This window comes from Schistocerca nitens, chromosome 1 (genome assembly GCF_023898315.1).
Source record: "Schistocerca nitens isolate TAMUIC-IGC-003100 chromosome 1, iqSchNite1.1, whole genome shotgun sequence".
Classification (NCBI taxonomy): Eukaryota; Metazoa; Arthropoda; class Insecta; order Orthoptera; family Acrididae; genus Schistocerca; species Schistocerca nitens.
The window spans coordinates 469,329,610-469,353,012 of record NC_064614.1 but is presented as its reverse complement, the minus strand read 5'-3'; the positions used below and the strand labels follow the sequence as shown (position 1 = coordinate 469,353,012).

The 23,403-nt window shown below is 42.3% G+C and overlaps 1 protein-coding gene and 1 long non-coding RNA gene across 2 annotated transcripts in view; one reads left to right on the top strand and one right to left on the bottom strand.

The window, feature by feature from the left end:
- The window catches only part of LOC126251858 (protein henna), a 104,736-nt gene that overhangs the window by 41,535 nt on the left and 39,798 nt on the right, over positions 1 to 23,403 (bottom strand). The window lies entirely within an intron of this gene.
- Positions 11,576 to 23,403, top strand: part of LOC126251863 (uncharacterized) — an 85,399-nt gene continuing 73,571 nt past the window's right edge. The window contains exons 1-2 of the long non-coding RNA XR_007545796.1: positions 11,576 to 11,694; positions 16,703 to 16,899. This is a non-coding gene — a long non-coding RNA (uncharacterized LOC126251863). The remainder of the gene's footprint in view (positions 11,695 to 16,702; positions 16,900 to 23,403) is intronic.

Sequence of the window (23,403 nt, the reverse complement as noted above, 5' to 3'; positions counted from 1 at the left end):
GATCCGATCAGCGTTCTCCGCAGTGGTTTTTACCCTTCCCAGACGCGGGCGCAATTTCCCGCCGCTGTCTGCAAAAGACGGACGTAGTGCAACCTGTCCCAGAGTTACGTCAGCCAGTTACGCAGGAGCCACGGCTGGAGATATCCCCAAATTACGCTGCATTGGCAGTCTCCAAACCCCCCCCCCCCCCTTCCCAATGTCGTCAGTTCCAGTCTATAGCGCCTCTGCAATTTTTGCAGACCCAAAACAAAGAGAGGACAGAAGCCTCACAGGACAACACAGATCCTGCCGCGTCCTTCTCCGCGGAGAGCGCGGATGCTGAAACCACAGCGCCTATCCTCGACAGCATGTGGTTCCCCGTTCGGACCATCACAGTATTTTTGTGTACCATTTCTTCTCACGAAAATACAGTACCGTACCCGCTTACGCATTTCCCGAAAACATTCTGAATTGCGATTGATGTACAGGGCGTTTCACAATTAATGTTACACATTTCCAGGGGTTCTAGAGTGGTCTTATTAGATCAAGTTTTACATAGGAACTCATGTCCGGCAACGTCATTCAACGACGCTACGGACCGTCAAAACTATAGGCGCCGGCGCCTGTAAATTTATACAGGGTGGTCAATTGATCGTGACCGGGCCAAATATCTCACGAAATAAGCGGCAAACGAAAAAACTACAAAGAACGAAACTTGTCTAGCTTGAAGGGGGAAACCAGATGGCGCTATGGTTGGCCCGCTAGATGGCGCTGCCATGGGTCAAACGGATATCAATTGCGTTTTTTTTAATAGGCCCCATTTTTATTATATATTCGTATAGTAAGTAAAGAAATATGAATGTTTTAGTTGGACCACTTTTTTCGCTTTGTGATAGATGGCGCTGTAATAGTCACAAACATATGGCTCACAATTTTAGACGAACAGTTGGTAACAGGTGGGTTTTTTAAATTAAAATACAGAAGTAGGTACGTTTTAACATTTTATCTCGGTTGTTCCAATGTGACACATGTACAACTTATCATTTCTGAGAAAGCATGCTGTTACAGCGTGATTACCTGTAAATACCACATTAATGCAATAAATGCTCAAAATGATGTCCGTCAATTCAATGCATTTGGCAATACGTGTAACGACATTAACTCAACAGCGAGTAGTTCGCCTTCCGTAATATTTGTATATGCATTGATAATGCGCTGACGCATGTTGTCAGGCGTTGTCGGTGGATCACAATAGCAAATATCCTTCAACTTTCCCCACAGAAAGAAATCCGGGAACGACAGATCCGGTGAACGTGCGGGCCAGGGTATGGTGCTTCGACGACCAATCCACCTGTCATGAAATATGCTATTCAATACCGCTTCAACCGCACGCGAGTTATGTGCCGGACATCCATCATGTTGAAAGTACATCGCCATTCTGTCATGCAGTGAAACATCTTATAGTAACATCGGTAGAACATTACGTAGGAAATCAGCATATACTGCAACATTTAGATTGCCATCGATAAAATGGGGGCCAATTATCCTTCCTCCCATAATGCCGCACCATACATTAACCCGCCAAGGTCGCTGATGTTCCACTTATCGCAGCCATCGTGCATTTTCCGTTGCCCAATAGTGCATATTATGCCGGTTTACGTTACCGCTGTTGGTGAATGACGCTTCGTCGCTAAATAGAACACGTGCAAAAAATCTGTCATCGTCCCGTAATTTCTCTTGTGCCCAGTGGCAGAACTGTACACGACGTTCAAAGTCGTCGCCATGCAATTCCTGGTGCATAGAAACATGGTACGGATGCAATCGATGTTGATGTAGCATTTTCAAAACCGACGTTTCTGAGATTCCCGATTCTCGTGCAATTTGTCTGCTACTGATGTGCGGATTAGCCGCGACTGCAGCTAAAACACCTACCTGGGCATCATCATTTGTTGCAGGTCGTGGTTGACGTTTCACATGTGGCTGAACACTTCCTGTTTCCTTAAATAACGTAACTACCCGGCGAACGTTCCGGACACTTGGATGATGTCGCCCAGGGTCCGCGCAGCATACATAGCACGCCCGTTGGGCATTTTGATCACAATAGCCATACATCAACACGATATTGACCTTTTCCGCAATTGGTAAACGGTCCATTTTAGCACGGGTAATGTCTCACGAAGCAAATACCGTCCGCACTGGCGGAATGTTACATGATACCACGTACTTATACGTTTGTGATTATTACAGCGCCATCTATCACAAAGCGAAAAAAGTGGTCAAACTAAAACATTCATATTTCTTTACGTACTACACGAATATGTAATAAAAAATAAGGGTTCCTATTTAAAAAAAAACGCAGTTGATATCCGTTTGACCTATGGCAGCGCCGTCTAGTGGGCCAACCATAGCGCCATCTGGTTTCCCCTTCAAGCTAGACGAGTTTCGTTCTTTATAGTTTTTTCATTTGATGCTTATTTTGTGAAATATTTGGCACGGTCACTATCAATGGACCACCCTGTATATATACTGGGCGATTCCCTGATGATGTTACAGACTTTTTAGGATTGTGGAGAAGGGTAAGTATATCAATTATTTGAGGTAAGGGTCCGAGTACCGGAAACCAACTAGCCGAAAGTTATAAGCGAAAAATGTTTTGATGCATCTGAAAGTGCAAAACATGTACTGGTACTGTTGTTACTAGGGAAACCAACTTTCAGAGATGATAGTATGGACGAAAACAAGGAAAAATGTCCAGTAAACATGGACTGTAAAATGCATACCTGAGGAGCTATAAGAACTTGTTCGTCTTCGCTACTGTGAAACACGTCACCTGTATTGAACAAGTGCTCGTAGCTTTTAAGGCATGCATTTTAAAGCCCTAGTTTACTGGACATATTTTCTCGTTTTGGTCCGTAGTACACTCTCTGAAAGTTGCTTTCCGTACAGTCTTAGCAACATCATTAATACTACCTGTATTCCACTGTCAAAGGTATCAGAAAGGTTTTCGCTTATAACTTTCGACTAGTTCGTTTCCGGTACTGGGATCCTTATCTCAGATTGACACATTCATCCTCTGGCATTATCCTAGAAAGTCGGAAACATCATCACCCAATCGTCCTCCATATATATTCGTTGAAAGGCGTCGGTGCCCATAACATTGACGCTCCGTAGCGTCGTTGGACGACGTTCCCGGACATGGGTTCCTATGTAAAACTTGATCGACTAAGCCACTCCACAAACTATAGAAATGTTTAACATGATCTGTGAAACACCCCGTATATCTTATATATCCGTAACACTAATGACGTACCAATCACTTAATCTCTTTTCACAGAGGAGCTAACATGACGTGGGTTTTATTTATTCGTTCGTGTTAAAGATATTCCGTTGCAAAAAATAGTTTGAGAGCAATTAAAATTGGATGCAAGGATAAGTAACATACAAATGAGAACACAATAGATGTAGCACTTGGCTACATCTGTCAAAAATGGCTCTGAGCACTATGGGACTCAACTGCTGAGGTCATAAGTCCCCTAGAACTTAGAACTACTTAAACCTAACTAACCTAAGGACAACACACACATCCATGCCCGAGGCAGGATTCGAACCTGCGACCGTAGCGGTCGCGCGGTTCCAGACTGTAGCGCCAGAACCGCTCGGCCACCAGCGGCCGGCCTACATCTGTCGCACACATTCCTATACGTGTAAGATCGTCTTCCTGCCAATACCTAACGAAATTTTAAAAAGTTTGTAAGATACTGTAAGTTCTTCGACACACATGAATTAGTTCTCCTTCGGTTGATCATTGCCGGCCAACTTGAAATCTTGTCCTAGTCGCGCTAGCGCCTAGTTGATTCAGAACTTTTCCAAGAAGTCTGGCGTCGCCCGGATCCAGCAGGGAGTTATCTGGAGAATTTCGCCCTGTTGTGCAGTCTTCAGTACTGTTTTGTGACTGCTTCGGCACCACAAACGTAAGCACAGATTGTAGATATTCGAGCAGTCGATTGAGATGTACCTACGATTCGTTCTTTTGCCATAACGGTCGGAACTTCTCAGTATATTCTCACTCCCACAGCCATCGTGCACTTCCATGGCTTCACATGTCTTGGGTGATTTGAAATGTTAAAAAATAGGCAGACATTTTGGGTAATTGCTGATCTTTGATTTATGGTCATAAAGCCGTGGTCTAAGGCATACTTCTCTGCCTAACGTTTCGTCTCTCACAGCTGGAGACCTCATCAGATGCTTTAACGACTCAGAAAGTTGTTATAGACTGAAAAAAGCTCAGCAAGCAGAACTGTCTGTGTATATATCGACGCAACGGTCGCTTCGTGACGTCGTCAGGCCGCTGCCTGAGCTCACGGATTCGCGTCGACTTATGCATTGGAGCTTGTAGTGGGGAAGAGTTGGGGCTACAGTATTTGTTTTATTTAGATGTAGAAGACGAAACGTTAGGCTGAGAATTATGCCTTGGACCACGGCCTTAAGTCCACAAATCAAATAGCAGCAACAACGCAAATACCGGCCGTCAAAGCGTGCATTATATTATTGTGAGTAATATTTGTTTATTATTGTTCAGAGCAAACGCAAAAAAGCCTGTTGCCCCATTTCAGCATAGCTTCGTTACTTTTCCACAATGCTTTTTATTACAGTCGAATCATCTGAAACTGTAGCTCCAGTCACTCTGGTAGTAACTGGCGTAACTCACTGAAAACTCTCCACAACTGCCCATCACCAGGTGAGGCAGTTTTTTTACTCTTTATTTTGGTGGTTTATGAAGTCGCGCACACGGCGTCATCTAAGCCCTACGCCAAAAATTCGAAGTGTCTTATGAACCAAAATATCATTTATACAATTTCCAGTAACACTGAAGGCCAATTTTCGGTATGATTTAGTGGGCCAAAATAGAGTTCATGGTCCCTCACAGATTGCCGACTCTGTATGTAAACCATGTTCATAATACTTTGATTTAACCGTTTTTACGTGAGGATATAAGGACTAAAACATACAAAAACGAAAATCACTACAGAACAGTTGAAATCAAAACCAAACAGAATGTGGATCAAAAGATTGCATTTTAATCGTAGATCACAAATCTGATCTTGAATTTTTCGAAGGCAAAGTATTTCTTAAGTTGTCTTTGCACTTGTATCGATGTTTTACTTAATCAATATTAATTTTAAAAAAATCTTCTTTTGGATTAAATAAATTAGTTGTATCAAGATATTTTGACTGTGTACATCGACAACTATACTTCAGAACGTTTTTCAAAAAAGCATCCTACACAAAATTTACTATGCCTCAGCGTATAAGAGGTGGTTCTGACTTGCAGTAAATGGTAGTAACGCTGGGTATAATTTATACAAGGCAAATCAAAAACGAAAAGTCGAATCACACGAAGAAGCGAATAAACTAAATGTAAGTAAAACGATCGTTACGGAAGGTGACGGGTAATTTCAAGAAATTTTATGTGGTAGCCGAAAGTGTCTCATATGTTACATCAGAACCAACTTTTACTGCGCGAAGCCTCTGAAAAACAATAGGTTTTCCTTCTAAAGCAGTCGGTAGGTATATGGTTCGAGTGCTTGCAATCTATATTCGATTTACAAAAAGAATTGAGAATTCGGTAGATTTAATCACAGGGTGTTAGAGCACGCTATGTCTTTTGTAGTCTTCTACTTCCCTTCTTACAGATGGGGAGAGCAGTGGGAGTGAAGAAATCATCTGTTACAGTAGGTCTTCAACAACCAGCGATAGTGCCACTCATTTCATTCTATGCTAAACGGTACGCATATTTGTCTTGAGGGAGGGGGGGTCAGTACGGCGCTAGACTTAAATGGCATGTTGGCATATTCCCTAGGCAGAAAAACGAAGAGCTTTTTTGGTTCTTGTTCCTTACTTATTCTTTCTTTTTAAGAGATGAATATCTTGCATTTAAAAAGAAGCCCTACCACACAACAATCTCTGCATAGGCTTCCGTCTGAACTGCGCATTCACCTACAATTCATGTCACTTCCAGTGGACGACACTGCAAGGCATAGGACGTATCGTGGAAAATGAATGCCAGGAAAACGTTTTACGATATTCGACGCGTCCTCACGTGTTCTAAAATTAACTACATTAATTCTTGGAATACGTCATGCAGTCAATCTGTCTAGTGTGCCGTTTTGCCATACCTCTGTTACCGCTGCTTCCGAGGAGTTTGCATTTTCTGTACCTGTTGTCAGTCTCCATTGGTACTTCTCTAATCATTTCGAGTTCAGAGAGACAGTAAACTCTCTCTCTCTCTTTCCAAAAATTGAAATTTTTCGTTACTACAATTTCACAGAAACTTCGTATGTTGCCTTATAAATTTATATCACTTTGTCGCTACCAGTTTTCTTTCATCATCGTGGTCAATAGATTCAAGTAAGCCTCGAAGGACTTTCTATACTTCTCTGTATGCACTGACCGTCACCAATTCCGAAACACAATTCTGAGTATAGGAGTTCATTATCCTAAGCCCTTACTTACTTCCTTGTCTCCGTTAATTTTAATAAGTTTCTGGAAGATTCATTTCTAGAAAAAATGTGTGTTATCTTCTGATACGGTTATGTACGGGACTTCCGCCTCTGATGTCACAGTTCTTTTCATTTCCTGCCGCTGCGGTCTGACAGACAGTTGTTTCTCAACGTTGGCCTTTGTTTAGAGAGATCCGTACAAGGATGCGGTGCAGGAAGATCTCTTGGAGGCCACTTCGCTTCTTCAGCTGAAGATTCCATTCGTACATACCTTTCACAATTTTCGCCACTCAGGATGCCAGTGAAGTTTTATAAAATAGGCTTACAAATCAGAAACACTTATTAGACACGAAAATTTAATGAACGCTCTTCCCTCGGTTTACAGTTCTGTGAATTCCTGAGGACTAAAAATATGTTTTATCTCTGTCATAAAGCACGCCTCAAATTTGGGTATCGTGTCTGAATACGAAAGTATTTAACAGCAGGTCTGTAAGTTGGTGAAAGCTTTGTCTGTCCTTTATTTTGCACAATTCGCTGCTAGTTTCTGTCAAATGACCATTATCAAGCTAAGCTGGCATAAATGGCAGCTTAACTTGATAATGGCCGCTTGAGAATTGTACAAAATAAAGGACAGTCGAAAGTGTAACCATGAATTTTAGCAATTATTTGTCGGCTGAGCACACCCACCTGCAAACATACCTAAGTTTATTGAAAGATACACATAACTTCGACTTAAAAAGTGTTGGTATAGATCAAGAGTATAATGAAAATAAGTCAATAATAAAAGGTACCGACTGATACTTCTCCTTTTGTGCCAATGCTTGTGGTTTGGTAGCATTGCCTTCGTTTGTAGTTTGTTTTAGAATTGTTTGGTATGGGTATGAGATTTTCTTTATTTGCTGTTTGTAAGGAAGGGAACATTAGGAATGAAACACAAAGAACGAAGTCCACTATTAAACAGGGTGTAAAGCAGGAATGCAGTCTTTCCTTCCACTGTCCATTCTGTACATGCAAGAAGAAATGACGGAAATAAAAGGTTCAGGTTGGAATTAAAATTAAGGGTGACAGAATATCAATGATAAGATTCGTTGACGACTTCATTATCCCCAGCGATGAAAAATTACAGGAAAAAGTGAGTATGGGATATGGACTGACAGTAAATCGGATAAGACGACTAGCGGAAATGTGATTAGTGATAAACGCAACATGTAAATCGGGGACCACGAAAGGAACGAAGTAAAGGAATTATTCTGTCTCGAAAGCAAAATAACATATGGCGGATGAAGGAAGAAGGGCATAAAAAAACAGATTAGCACAGGCAAAGAGGGCGTTCTTGGTCAAAAGATGTCTGCAGGTATCAAACATTGGCCTTGATTGGAGGAAGAAATTTTTGAGAATGTACGGTTTGGAATGTACGGAAGTGAAGCTTAGACTGTTGGAAAACTGTAAAAGAGGAGTATCGAAGCATTTGAGATATTTTGTTGGATGTTAAAAATTAGCTTGGCATAAAATAAAAAATGAGGAGGTTACCCACAGAATTGTAGAGGAAAGAAATATATGGCAAGCACTGACAAAAAGAAAGTACAGGATGACAGGACACGTGTTATGACGTCAGGGAATAACCTCCATGATACTAGTGTGTGCAGTAAAGGCTAAAAACCGAAGGGGGAGAAAGAGAGTGGAATATATCCACCAAATAGTTGAAGATGTTGGATGTAAGTGCTACTAGAAGACAAAGAAATGGTTCAAATGGCTCTGAGCACTATGGGACTTAACATCTGCGGTCATCAGTCCCCTAGAACTTAGAACTACTTAAACCTAACTAACCTAAGGACTTCACACACATCCATGCCCGAGGCAGGATTCGACCGTAGCGGTCACACGGTTCCAGACTGAAGCGCCTAGAAGACGAAGAGGTTGCACTGAAAGAGGAAGTCGCGGCGAGTCGCATGAAAACAGAAGACTGACGACTTGTAGCCCTTCTACGTTTATGCTTTTACCTGCTGATTATTTCCACAGTCGTAGTGCGTGTTTTCATTATACTTTAGCTGTCTTTCATGTGAAAATACTATATTGCAAATCTTATGTTTGTTGTCACTGTTTTGGCCTAATGACTCCAGCATTTATTGTATAATGAGTCGTTCGAGTTAGTTTGCTTATTTTTGGTTATATTTTATCGGTTCCGTTTATATGATCTACATTCCGCTCATTTTACGTTTTTGTCTATTGCTGTCCATGAAGATGGACTAAGGATCTATTTATTGGTTTTGTTTGCATGTTTTGAAATTTTGTTAGCAATACACCACATATGCATATTGCGATGTGGAAATGTTGAGCTCATGGGATTTGTAAAGCGTTAACACATAAATGGAAACTGGGAAGGTAAAGAGGGAGGAGCTGCTAGTGGAAAGTGCCGAGATGCTAGTGGAAAGTGCCAGTAAAAGTCCATTTACCCAAAAAATCGAAATTATTTCGTTTGACTCAAGCTCAGAGCTGCTCCTTAGAAATAATAAAATTTGCATAAGTTTATTACCGTCAGGTTGAACACAAGTACATGAGAATTAGAAATACGTGCTCCACAGGCACTAAAAGAATTTATAAAACACGCAATAAAGCACTCAATTTACAATAGACGGCTAGCCTCTATCTCCGATAATCTTGACGTGCACACCGCCTGGTAAGATGACGTAACTTTATGGTTTTCACAGGGCATTGAACTGTCACCAAAAGACAACTGAAATATTTGAAACAAACTCTCGTAAAACGTGGAAACAGATAACACAAACACAATAGAAAGAGATATGAAAACCGACAATCATAATTCTGGAAAACAGTTTATAGATCCATAAAATCTAACCATATGAAATAAAAAATAGAAAATAATGAAAACAGACAATCAGAATTTTAAATAATTTATAAACTTATAAAAGCTTATGAAATTAAATAAATAAAGTATTAACAGCCAACTTGAAAAACTGTAACCACGAATGTTACCGCCCACTTTTGTATTGGTGTTAGTAGCAAAATTTTCTAAGAGCCCACCGGTTCCACAGTAATGGAGGTTTATGAAGTAGGGAAGTATCTTTACTTATAAAATTTACAAAACAGAGTTACAGCAAGTTAAAGCATGTATTAATAATCACTTACCATGTAATTTACGTCACAATTTTATGAAGGCCAATGAAAATTTTTTTAGGTCACCTGCCGCCGAATAGTAGGTTAAAAAGTGCAGAAGTACAATAGAGCGAAGACTACTATCGATAGTAGGTTTACGAGTCGACAAAAGGCTGTAATGTACAGGTCTGGTCTCTAGTGCCTCCACCATAAAGTTTCGCGTTTTGTGTTGAGGGTTTCGGGCAATCGTTCTCCGTGCAGTTCCCATGAGATAACAAAATGTGCGGCAATAAGGTTCTGAAGATCTGAGAGAGTCTCAGACAGACCGCTCGAGGTGGAAAACGACAGTTTTGAGAATCGACAAAGTGGGCTGTCCACAGTTACTAAAACAGGGCAACATTCGTCTGGAATCTGACTCAGTCTTTAAAGGCCTGTAGAAAGAACAGTTACATGGTGCCTAATTAAACATTTTATTTACTTCGCTGACTATGGGATACTTCCCAAGGGCCAGAACATATATCAATTTTTAAAGTTATTTCCCATGTACGTTCATTGTACTATCTCTGCACTAGATGTCTTGTCAGTAGCATCTCCTTCACTGTAGTCTTTTCTTTGACTGCTTCCCAGAATTTTACGGTGGAAAAATATATTTCATTTAAAGTTCCGATTTTCTGGTCTTCCGCTCGTTCCTTAGGCAACTGTTCGACTAGCTTTGAGTCACCGTTTCTTCTTAGTCTCGGTTAAGTAACTGTATAATAGGTATTTAAGGTAATGTTATAAATTTACGGCGCTAAATTGATCATACATTTATATGGTGAAGGTATATGACACTCGAACTGCTGATCCATCATAAGAATAGTTTACTCCTAAATGATCCACGACTATCATGACTCATGGTTCCCTTGCGTTCCGGGAGGCGATATATAGGTTTAGTATTATTAAGTGCATTAATTGTCCCTGATATGCAATGCTACAATTGTGATCGATGAATTTTAATTTCATTGTGGCCATAGTAACCACAAATACAACATTCGTAAACAACTCATACCTTTTTGTTTTTAAAGGCAAAACGAGGGAGTGCAATGTCCAAGCCACTGAATCAGTGCCTGGGAGGTCCTGGAACCATGGTTCCCATTTTATGTGGTTTCCCAAAATCATTTGATACAACTGTCTTGTCGGCTCTTTAAATGGGCCGCAACGTATTACTTCCCTCCCTCCTCCCTCGTCCTTCTTCAGTACCCCAATAGTTTCAACGCTGACGAGACAGACTCCTACTTCAAATTTTTGTCTTAATTTTTAGAAACTATGGGGGATCAGACATCAATGCGGTTTTGCAGAAGAATCTGCTAGAAATATATAGTCCGACGGTAGTGGTAGACTGGTTGAGATACAGTGCTCGTAGCCGTGAGGAACAGGATTCAAGCCTCCGTCCAGCTATATTGATTTAGGATATTCACAGTTTCTCTACACTACTGCAGGCTGAAACTGATTCCTGCCGCAGCCGTGTCTAGGAAAACTTGTACATTACTGCTAATGATCTTCCTATTAACATATTATCATACGAGAAAATACGAAAAATTTGAGTTAAGAAAAGAGATCGTCTGTGGAAGTTTACCAGTCCCGTTACACAAAATGCACTACTGGTGAATTTGGTGTACGTTGCTAATCATGGCTGATGCAGCAAAGTGCCTTAACATAAACGACACTGAAAGGGGGAGTGTTTTCTGTTTGCCCCTGAAAGTGTCGGATGACAGGTTCCGCCGCATTCCCGGAGTGTGCAGATGATGAACCGGTAACCCGTTAAGGCGGAACCACCTGCTCGCACTGCGGCTGACGTAACCGGAGAGCCGAGTTGCCCCACCGCTAGTCACCGCCAATTGTTCCTGCTCCCGGCAGTGATTGGCCGGCGGCGATTGCGCATACTCGCTGTCACAACGGAATCGTAGCTTTCAGTACTTTGCCCTTCAGTTGTTCTTTCGACCGGACAGTCAAGCACTACACTACTCGAAACAGCGTAGACATCGCTGGGACTCTGGATGTAGGCACACTGGACAAAAAGATTAGTCACCGCCCAGGAAACAGAGTCCACAGGTTTATTCAGGTACGCCACACGCAGATGAATATACTCATTGATGATTGGATACCGTAGAGATATTAAACTGTGGGAATGTGGGTTGTTACGTTTCATCTGCTGTTCCAAACAGTCCCAGACATTTTCTGTGGCGAATATAAAGTGACTTAGCGATCTAGCGGCGGTGTCTGAATATTCGTCAAACCGGGAAAGTATTCGTACAGCCCCGTGAAGAAGGTTGTTGTCACTCTTGCAGTGTGAAGAGTATTCTCATCATGAAGGTGGAGAAGAAAGAGCATCACTTGCTTACTGAGAACACTGAGTTTCTTGTACCTATTCTGTAGATTGGGTCCTCAGTCATGGTAAGAAAAACGCCGTCAAAACATCATAACACAACCTGCGCCATGAATTACAGCAGACACACACAGTAAGTGAAACGCATCAATAGGCCACCGCTGCATTCGACACCTTGCCTAATTTGATAAGAGGCAAAAATCTCAGTTTTTCGGACCACGCTGCACGCTAGTCAGCTACTGTCCAGGTTCTGTGTTGCTTGACTCACTGAGGCCGTGCAGCTTCATATGTCGCTGTGAGCAACGGCGTTTTGCGACGTAGCCGCGAACTTTTCACTGCGTGCAATTCCTGGCACAACTTTCGCTCGCAAACTGGTTGAGATGGACTTGCATTAACTGAAAGCAGCAGTCCTGTCGGGTTTGAAACCGACTGTCATTGGCAGTGTCTTCTTAATACAACACCGCGGTTACACGGCTGAGAGTGGTACACCATTTCTTGTAGACACATTGAGCACCTCGCATCGACACGAAAAAAAAAAAAAAAAACAGTAACCAAATACACGGTGTTATCATAGGAACGTGGGGAACGTCCAGACGCGATAGTTTCTTTCTGCCTTGGCTCCACGTACACCACCTGTTACGAATTCTTCATTATCTACAGCTCGTTAAATTAAAGTCTTTCCCACACTCGTCTCGCAAAATTTGTTTTGTGCCTCAGATATGCTATCATATAGTAACTTCCTAAATTCCTCTTCCACATTGATAGGGAATTATACTTAATCATGTGAACAGATTTTATTTTACTTTTTGAGTGATTCATTCTCTACCCAAGTGAACATGGTGCGCTGTCTCAGAAGAGCGTTCTTTTCAGCCAGTTCCCAGCTCACTGGAAATGATTGTAACCAGTTGCTAAATTTTACACACAAATATCGATAATCCAACTGACCTACCCGCGACCGTAGTCGACGTCGAGCGCTCCAGTGGGAGGCACGCCGGCTCAAGTCCTGGAGGTGGATGAAATTTTCACTGCAAGTATCCAGCCGGCTAGGTGAGAAGGCGTGATGGGCCACTTACTTTTTTTTCGCTGTACGTATTGTAAAACTTCAGCATTAAGCATGACGTTTTAATTTATTACTTCTTCGCTACTAACTCTATTCGCAACACATTTTGCAGTCAGTATCCACATCCACCACTGAATTTACCTGCAAAATTATGGCCGGCCGCTGTGACCGAGCGGTTCTAGGCGTTTCAGTCCGAAACCGCGCGGCTGCTATGGTCGCAGGTTCGAATCCTGCCTCGGGCGTGGATGTGTGTTATGTCCTTCGTTTAGTTAGCTTTATGTACGAGTAGTTCTAAGTCTAGGGGACTGATGACCTCAGATGTTAAGTCCCATAGTGCTCAGAGCCATTTTAACCATTTTTCTTACGTACACAAATTTGCAGCTTCAGTCTCTTGTCTTTCTCCTCACACACGATATTGTTTTACCTCGACCAAAACATTGTCCCGCGGGCACAAGAGCGTGTCTGTACCATACTCCTCGTTCGTTATCACTGAGGTGATCGATTTTGAGGCAAAGAGGTTAAGCACACAGTCAAAGGTCGGAAAACAGTCTAGTTTCACAACAAATAAACGATTCAGGAGACAATCTGAGCAGCCGTCTTCGGTTGTTTGCAGATGAAGCTGTCGTTTATCGACTAATAAAGTCATCAGAAGATCAAAACAAACTGCAAAACGATTTAGAAAAAAATATCTGAATGGTGCGAAAACTGGCAGTTGACCCTAAATAACGAAAAATGTGCGGTCATCCACATGAGTGCTAAAAGGAATTCGTTAAACTTCGGTTACACGATTAATCAATCAAATCTAAAGGCCGTAAATTCAACTAAATACCTAGGTTTCACAACTACAAACAACTTAAATTGGAAGGAACACACAGAAAATGTTGTGGGTAAGGTTAACCAAAGACTGCGTTTTATTGGCAGGACACTTAGAAAATGCAACAGACCTACTAAGGAGACTGTCTACACTACGCTTGCCCGTCCTCTTTTAGAATACCGCTGCGTGGTGTGGGATCCTTACCAGATAGGACTGACGGAGTACAGCGAAAAAGTTCAAAGAAAGGCAGCACGTTTTGTATTATCGCGAAATATGGGAGAGAGTATTGCAGAAATGATACAGGATTTGGGCTGGAAATCGTTAAAAGAAAGGCGGTATTCGTTGCGAAGGAAACTTCTCACGAAATTCCAATCACCAACTTTCTTCTCCGATTGCACGAAAATATTTTGTTGACACCGACCTACATAGGGAGGAACGATCACGACGATAAAAGAAGGGAAATCGGAGCTCGTACGGAAAAATATAGGTGCTCATTCTTTCTGTGCGCTATACGAGATTGGAATAATAGAGAATTGTGAAGGTGGTTCGATGAACCGTCTGCCAGGCACTTCAATGTGATTTGCAGAGTATCCATGTAGATGTAGATGAAATGGTTCCTTAGTAATGCGGGCAACCTCGTGTCTCTGTGTCGCTGTACAATGTAGGAGAGCACACCCTATTGTGTGCAGGCTGTATTTGGGATCTATAGATCGCCTAGGAAACCCTACCAGAGGAAATTTAATTTTAACTATTTCGCAAAAATACTATTTTAGAGAAGTTATTGAATGAAAAGCCTATAACGGTAGCATTTGAGGTTCATAACTGAATTCTATAAAATTTCGCTACACAATTTTTGGTTTAACGACTTTGTACAAGTCGCCTAGACGGTCTAAGGGACATTACAAATTTGTATTTCTTATGCCAAATTTTTCACTTAAATTGTCATCTGCGACGCTCAAGTATAATTCATTGTGGCCTACATGGCGAGTAGGATCGTCGCTTCATCGAGATTTTTCGTTCCTGTTGAGCGTGCTGACGTGCGCGTATAGCATGATTGTGCGACATATTCTTGAGTACTACTAGGGTGTTTGGGATCCGTGCCATGTCGGGTTAAAGGAAAGCATCGAAGCAATCCAGAGGCAGCTGCTAGATTTATTATCGGTAGGTTCGAACAACAAACAAGTGTTACGGAGATGCTTCAGGAACTCAAATGGGAATCCCTCTAGGGAAGGCGACGCTCTTTTCGAGAAACGCTATAGAGAAAACTTAGAGAACCGGCATCTGAAGCTGGCTGCAGAATGATCCTACTGCCGCCGACGTACGTTTCGCGTAAGGACCACGAAGATAAGGTACGAGAAATCAGGACTCATACGGAGAGGCATACAGAGAGTCGTTTTTCCCTCGCTCTGTCTGCTGGTGGAACAGGAAAGGAAACGACAAATAGTGGTACAGGATATCCTCCACCACGCACCGTACTGTGGCTTGTGGCGTATGTATGTGGATATAGAAACAAGCCACCATTCACCGCTAGCCAGCAGCGAGGGAACGAGAGAAATGACGTGCTGACTACTGGCTGTTGTTACGTTGGACGGTGTCTGTGGCACCGGCTTTCAGCTAGCAATTACGTGAACTATCTCTCTCCTTATTTTTAGAACTTTGTTTCGACACTAAATAAAAATAACTTTCTTTCAACATCACTTTGACTGGCTAACTCGCGCCCATACGCAAACCGTTACGAGAAAACATCAGCTAAATTTTTAAAGAACTATTTTACCACAGTAGCTCTCTTTAGATGTCTATACCCTTGACCATCCTCGCCAGGACCAACGCTAACCTTGTACAAATTGATGAAAAAAATTCATTTAAAAATGAAAATAATTGGACAAGTTAAGGATTTACTAAAATCGCTTTGAATTACGATATTGATTAAGAAACAACAACAAAGAGTTGTGATTCGTCTTATTGGAGCTGTTAGCAAATATATTCCTTAATGAAACGCAAGATAACAAAAGAAATGTAAGAATAAACAAATTTAACATATATATTGTGTTCAAACGAAATACTTTCTTACAATACATCGTCACAAATAAAGGTATCCAGATATTGATTATTTATTTAGTTTTCCATCACACGTGCATATAACCTTTAATGCAACTATCTACACAGTTGTGTTTGTTTTATACCAAAGGATTTGTAAATAATTTAGTGAAGCTTTTTGCGTTAGCTACTTTGCTCCGTATTTTTCTAGTATAACTGCTAATGATAGCTGTCAGTCGCTCATTCTTGAATACATGATCAAAATATGATCGTGCTAATATTGCAAATGTTATCACAGTGTTTGTTTTTGACGGCCGGAGTGGCCGAGCGGTTCTAGGCGCTACAGTCTGGAACCGCGCGATCGCTACGGTCGCTACGGTCGCAGGTTCGAATTCTGCCTCGGGCATGGATGTGTGTGATTACCTTAGGTTAGTTAGGTTTAAGTAGTTCTAAGTTCTAGGGGACTGATGACCTCAGAAGTTAAGTCCCATAGTGCTCAGAGCCATTTGAACCATTTTTTTTTTTGTTTTTGTATCAATATCGTTAACAATCAAATGGTTCAAATGGCTCTGAGCACTATGGGACTCAACTGCTGTAGTCATCAGTCCCCTAGAACTTAGAACTACTTAAACCTAACTAACCTAAGGACATCACACACATCCATGCCAGAGGCAGGATTCGAACCTGCGACCGTAGCAGTCGCACGGTTCCGGACTGCGCGCCTAGAACCGCGAGACCACCGCGGCCGGCTTTAACAATCGTTTATGCGGTCTAGTGGGTAATGTCATTTGCCATCCGTGCGAGGTTAACTGTTCGGACTTTTCCACTTACAGATGGTCTGGGACAGGAGCCAGAAAGCCTCGTGAAGTCAATTGAAGAGCAGCTTGAACAAGCAGTGACATTGACACACCAACTGCCGACGTGGAGACGAATAAAGAGGCCTGCGACTGGCTGTGAATAACGCAACAATAAAGGGAGCTGTCGGCTCCCGTTCTGCAGTAGTAGGACTCAAATGCCCGACCGCATTGATGTGAGTAAGATTTCCCTCGGTTTTTCTAAGCCTTGCTGGCTGATTTACCGACCCATTCTTGTCCAACCCGAGCTTGTGCTACGTCTCCACTAATCTCATCGTCGACGAAATATTAAACGATAAAATTTAATTTGAAATGACGGGTAAGTTTCACTTCATTAGGCATGCCATTGAGTACTTCTCACGATGATGTTGTTGTCATATAGCTTTTACTGCCAAGAGTTAGATACTGTGTCGCGAATTATCAATTTCACGTTTACGCTTGAACTGCTGCCCCAACTGACAGTCGCACAAGCGTTGCTCCTACTTTCCTGATGCGCCAGATGTTGTGAGCTGGAGTCTGACGAACGGAACTGAAGTGGCAACGTCATCTTGGTGCCTGTGTCGGACCACTGTGGGTGAAGGCCGGCCGACTAGTCTTCACTACATCGCCGGGCCGGGCCGGGCCGATGCGTGGCGCGACGGCCGAGCTGGTTTGGATATTGGCATAGCTGGCCCTGAATGTGCCAGTTTCAGCGCAGTTCCGTATAGACAGAAGATGGGCAGCCGCTGTCACTGTTGGGGTGAGGAGGCTGAGGTGAAGAAGAGTACGAGTTCGTACCAGCCAGAGAAAGCGGAAACAGCAAGCTGGAGCTCGAGGGCGGACGCCTGAATGTCGAGCTGAAAACATAGTAGAGCAGCAAGGCAGTTGGGTTGACGGACGGTCAAGGCTTCGACCAGCTTGCTGTCAACACTAGGCTTCGTTCTCGCTGGAGCAGTGGGCGGTGTTTGCCTTCCTATGTCCAGCAGACACGGAGCAGCTGAGAGCAGGGAGGTGCTAGCTGAAGTGTGGTTTCATTTATTACAAGTGGAAGGCAGTATGTAGTGTCTTGTGCTATATTGCCGTGCAAACCGTTGAGCTTGTGGTAACATGCTTAAGTAACCAAGGATTTCCGTTAGTTAAACTCAGCAAATCCACTGTTAGGACTAGAATTTGAAGAACAGTGCTGTATCTGACCGAATTGTATTTTAGGGACGAGTTGCCTGTTATTAATGTTACTTTCCTTTACATCCTTTCTATAGGATGTGCATACACCGTCGAAATAAAAATCGCGACACCAAGAAGGAGTAGTCCGACATAAACGAAAGTTGGTAGGTGTGTTTCTACTTCTGAAAAATGATATCGATTCAAATTTCACCCCAGTCACATAAGAGTGGCGCTAGTAGAGCTACTATGATGATATAATCAGGTTTACTTTAAATGCACTCTGCACTGGTCGTGAGGTTTAGTTACCTTTGAGACTGTCTATGTCAATCAAGAATTTCCTTAAGGGGATAAAGACGTCATTATGAACACTTCACTAAGAAGATCATAACAGAGAGATCGAAGCGTCGATCATTGAAGAAGTCTGAAGAGGAGTATGACGCAATCTAACGACTCATACGATTTTATCTTCAATGTTTGTGCATCTTTCCGCCAACACACTGCAGCTTTGGCCCATTGGCAACAGCATTAGTTACGGAAGAGCTTTTCTTTACTGCAATACTGCGGAAAGACTTGGCAGGAATGTTGCCACTGTATATCACTGCTGGCAGCGGTGATCATAGGAATGTACGGTCGCAAGAAGATCAGGCTGTGGGGTGCCCACGTGGCACTTCCGAGAGAGAAGATCATAGTCTTCGATGTAAGGCTCTGACGCATCGTACTGCATCTGGAGCAACAACTGGAGCATCAGTTGGCAGCACAGCCACACAACGAACGGTTACAAATCTGTTATTTCAAGGACGGCTCCGAGCCAGACTCTCTGTAGCGTGTATTCCACTGATTCCAAACGATCGACGTTTGCGACTTCAGTGGTGTCAAGCGAGAGCTCGTTGGAGGGCAGGTTGGAGGTCTGTTGTGTTTTATGATGGAAACTGGTTCTGCCTCGGTGCCAGTGATGGTGGTGTGTTGGTTAGAAGAGGGCCAGTCGAGGATCTACAACCAACTTGTGTGCGCGTTAGATGCGATTTCGTATGACAGTGGTTATCACAAGCACGCTAACTGCAACTCTGTACCTCAGTCTGGTGATTCGACATGTTGCGCTGCCGTTAGTGAACAGAATTCCAGGGGCTGTTTTCCAACAGGATAACACTCCCCCACTTTACGCTGTCGTAACCCATATGTTCTACAAAGTGTCGACCTGTTGCGTTGGCCTGCTCGATCACCAGATCTGTCTCCAACCGAGCACATATGGAACATCATCGGACGAAAGCTCCAGCGTCATCCACAAACAGCCTTAATCGTCCCTGTATTGACCGACCAAGTGCAACAGGCATGGAACTCCATCCCACAAACTGACATCTGGCGCCAGTACAACAAAATGCATGCAGTTTCACGTGCTTACATCCAACATTCTGGCGGTTACACCGGTTACTAATGTTCCAAGCATTCTGCATTTGGAATGGCGTACCTCGCGCTTTCATGAACTAGTGATCTCGCAATGTTAATTATTTATATATCTCACCTAGACATATGTATTTCCCAGATTTCATTACTCTACATTAATTACTTTTTGGTGTTGTGTTTTTTTTCCCTCAGTGTTTGATTAATGCTTTACTGCAAACTGTGTATGTTTGTGTCGTCTGTCTGATGTTTGCTTAAGTTGTCGGCTTTTGTTGGACGCATTTTATGATAAGGTCCTGGAACAAGATCCTTGGTTGGATGTCCTTGTGTTATCGTGTTTATAGGTGTGTTGCTCCTTTATGTCATAAGTCGTGTGCCTTTTATTGTAAGGTATCGATCTCAGAAGGACGAGATATTGATATTCATCATCTTCGATTTCATGGGAATCACTATGACTCACGACCCTGATGTGATGCGCGACAGAAAGAAGGTCAACATCGGTTGCCATGCCATCTGTCTTTTCTATTGCATTGCAGATCTAGGTTTCAGCCGATAGTGCAGTTAATCATCAGTGTGTTTTAACTCTACATCAGTACTTATCACGCACTGCTGACAGCTACACTGTCAGCTGAAACCTATATCTGCAATGCAATGACAGTTGGCGTGACGACTGATGTTGACTTTCCGTCTGTCCCATATTGATATTCGATGCTGTGTATCAGATTAAGACCTCCTTATTTTACATGTTTGTGCCCTAAAAGGCCGGTTATTCCAGTGGGTCAAGAGTGTTATCGTGTATAACTTATATACCAGGTATCAGGGTGATCTGATAAATTGAACGAAAAGTCCTGGTTTGTGCTTTCTCTCATCTTGCGCCACAAACTTAGATACAAGTTAGGTAGACGCGCTCAATGTCAGTTGTATCGTGGGGCCTACAGAGCATGTAAGACGATTCCACCGTAGAGTGCGCCACTGTGGTCATGTGTCAGTTGTCATTCCACGAGAAAATATGAATGTCCGCCACAAATCTCTGTTTGAGAAATGCAGCGCGTGTTTCGTCAAGCGTGAACAATCCCAACTGCTACGATTGCTGCCAATCATTTGACAATCGTATCGACTGTACGGCAACCTTTGAGTAGTGCTACTTTTGGCAGATAGTTGCATGATGCTAGATGAACTGTACCCTAACCTTTACGATTGTCCTTGTTACCACAGCAACATTGCACTGCAGATTTATATCCGGTTACGAATATCAGTCGTTATTAAAGTTATTTTGACATTCCAGTCGTAGCTACAGCTACAACAACACTCCCTAAACCACCTTACGGTGTGCGGTGGAGGGTACTTCAGGTACCGCTCTCACTGTTCCACTAGAGGACGCTACTTAGTAAGAATGGCTTTCGTTAAACCTCTGTACGAGCTCCAATTTCCTTATTTTCTCGTCGTGGTCATTTCTCGGGATGCGTGTGATAGGAAGTAATATGTTGCGTAAGTCTTCTTGGAACGTACACACTAAGAATTTCAAAGGAAACATTTTCTTGATGCACAACGCTCCTCTCGAAGCTCATGCCACAGATGTTTGATGAGCAATACCGTACCGATCTAATGTTTTCTAAACTAACCGTGACGAAACTCCCACCGTTTCTTTGAATCTTCTCTATTTCCTCTAGCAAACCCACCTCGTAAGAGCCCCAGGTTGCCGGGCAGCATTCAAGGATCAATCGATCGATCAAGTATTTTGTAAGCCACTTCAATCATGGATGAATCACCATTTTCTTATAGTTCTTTCAATGAATCTCAGCCTGCTTTTCCTGCAATTAGTTTTACATGGTTGCACCACTTTAGGTCGCTCCGGACGGTTACTTCAAAACGTTTTATAGTTGTTGCTGTTTCCTGTGCTTTATCTCCAACAGTGTAGCCAGCATTGCGTCTCTCTGCCTATTTAAGCGCAACAGACTACATTCATTTTTATAGACAGTCCATTGTAACTCCTTGTACTAAGCGTCGATCCTCTACGTCTTCCAGCATTTCATCACAGTTTTCTGGCACTGGAGTTGTCTTACGTACAACAACATCGGTCGCGAACAGCCTTATGGAGTTTCGACATTAATCAGTAGAACGTCTACATATTTCGTGAATACTAACCGCCCTATAACACTCCTTTCGAATGTTCTCGAGGTTACTTTTACGTCGGACGATTTCGGCCCCTCACGGACGACGTGTTGAGTTCTCTCTGCTGGGAAGTCCCGAGTCCAGCCACAAAGCTGGTCCGATAGTTGCTCGTGTTTTGTTCTCTATGCATCAGAGAGGAACTGTATGAATGACAAGCGGAAGTTTAGGGAACAGGGCATCAACCTAGACGGCGTTCGACGCTCTGGATTTTATGAACGAAGAGAGCCAACTGAGTTTCACAAGTTCTCTATCTGAAGAGCCCATGTCTATTTCTGAAGAGCACATTATCATTCTCTGAAACAGGCGAGCATTAAGTGTATTCTGTAATTGAATCAGTCGTTTCTAATAGGTCCTTTAACGTATTTTCTGGTAAAAGTGTTTTACCGTGGTTTGTGGTCGCCTGGATGTAAGTGTGTCACAGTGTGCTGAAGTGGCCTGTCTGCGTGGGCCGGTGTTGACACATAGAGCCGACAATATTTTCATTCTTTTCTGGAAAGCTCCTTCCCCCGGAGAAAGCCACACATCCACAGAAAACTGTGCTGAGAACAACCACTTTACAGTCCACGTGGTGAATACGGAGGAAATTTATTACGATTAGTAGCCGTCAAAAAAGGTGGATTTCCCACGGTACTCGAGGAAGAGATGCGTATCGTCAGTCTTGCTAGTTATTCACAATTCAAACAATTCACGTGTGGTGACGACCTTTGAATTTATGAATGGAATTTTAAAGCATATGTTTGAATTAAGATTACCAATAAGAAAACGTGTGACTCTCTGTGACCAGTGCACAACAGAAGCGTTTGAACCAAACATAAGAAAATAGAAGGCATAGACAAGGCTATGAAACACATACCATACAATTAGCTACAGCATTATGAAGACATACTAACAATTTCTGTAAAAAATGATTAGTATGAGAGACTAAAACGTTACTATATCCACTGCACATCCGTGATACAGTCAAATATGCTAGCTGTATAAGCAGTGGATAGAAAACGCGTAATAAATGTTCTTCCAACAACCCAGCGCAAAAAGATAAACTCTTAAATACAGTCACAAACAGCGGGGTGACGCTGTCGTTAAGAGTATGGGAGAAGGATGCCGTTGTAACGTGGCAAAATAATTTTGCACACTGCGTTGTGGGTTATGTGTCGCCTCAAGTGATTACGGATAGAATTACGGGCAGTGTGCAACTAAGAAGTACGGATATGATTGCTTAGTGTACCAGTACATTCGGCAGAAGGAGAGAAGCTGCCGTGTCTGATGGGGCCAGAGACGGTGAAAAGAAGCAAAAGGAAATCAAAAAGTAATTAAAAAAAAGAAAAATAATCAGTATAAGAAAAATAATCAGTGTTTTGACGAAGCATTGGTGTTCACGAATTAACTCACTTTCAGAGTTATTCTTTGGCATAATTGGCAAAATAGCAATTACAGGTAGTGAAATATAAGAATAAATTAAAGCTAAATTGTATTCGTGATATAATCAGAGCTTCACATTAATCACTGACATTATTACAGCGAGTTTACGTGAAAGAAGGCAATTCATAATACAAAGAAAAACATAAAAGAGTATTTTGTTGGTTTTCGACCAAAGAATTGCTGAGACGGTCAATACTAAATCGCTGGCTGGTCAATACTTGAATGTTTGTTTACGAGAGATGTTAAGATCGAAACAAAACAAGGGAAAACGCTCGTAATTTTCAAACGTCATTAAAAAAAGAGAAGACAATAAGTACATTTTCATATGAATGCGTTCGCTTTTTAATATAAAATCAAAATTTGGACATTTCTCAGTGGCTGTTATAGGCTACTATTAATGTGGTAGTGTCACATATTGGATTGAGAATTACTGCCGTCAGCGATGTCGTATTTTTCAAGGCCACGTATTTCTGTTAACTTAACAATACGATACATAGTGAACGTTGTGAAACATATGGTTTGTTGCAAACTTCTTGCTCAACTGATTA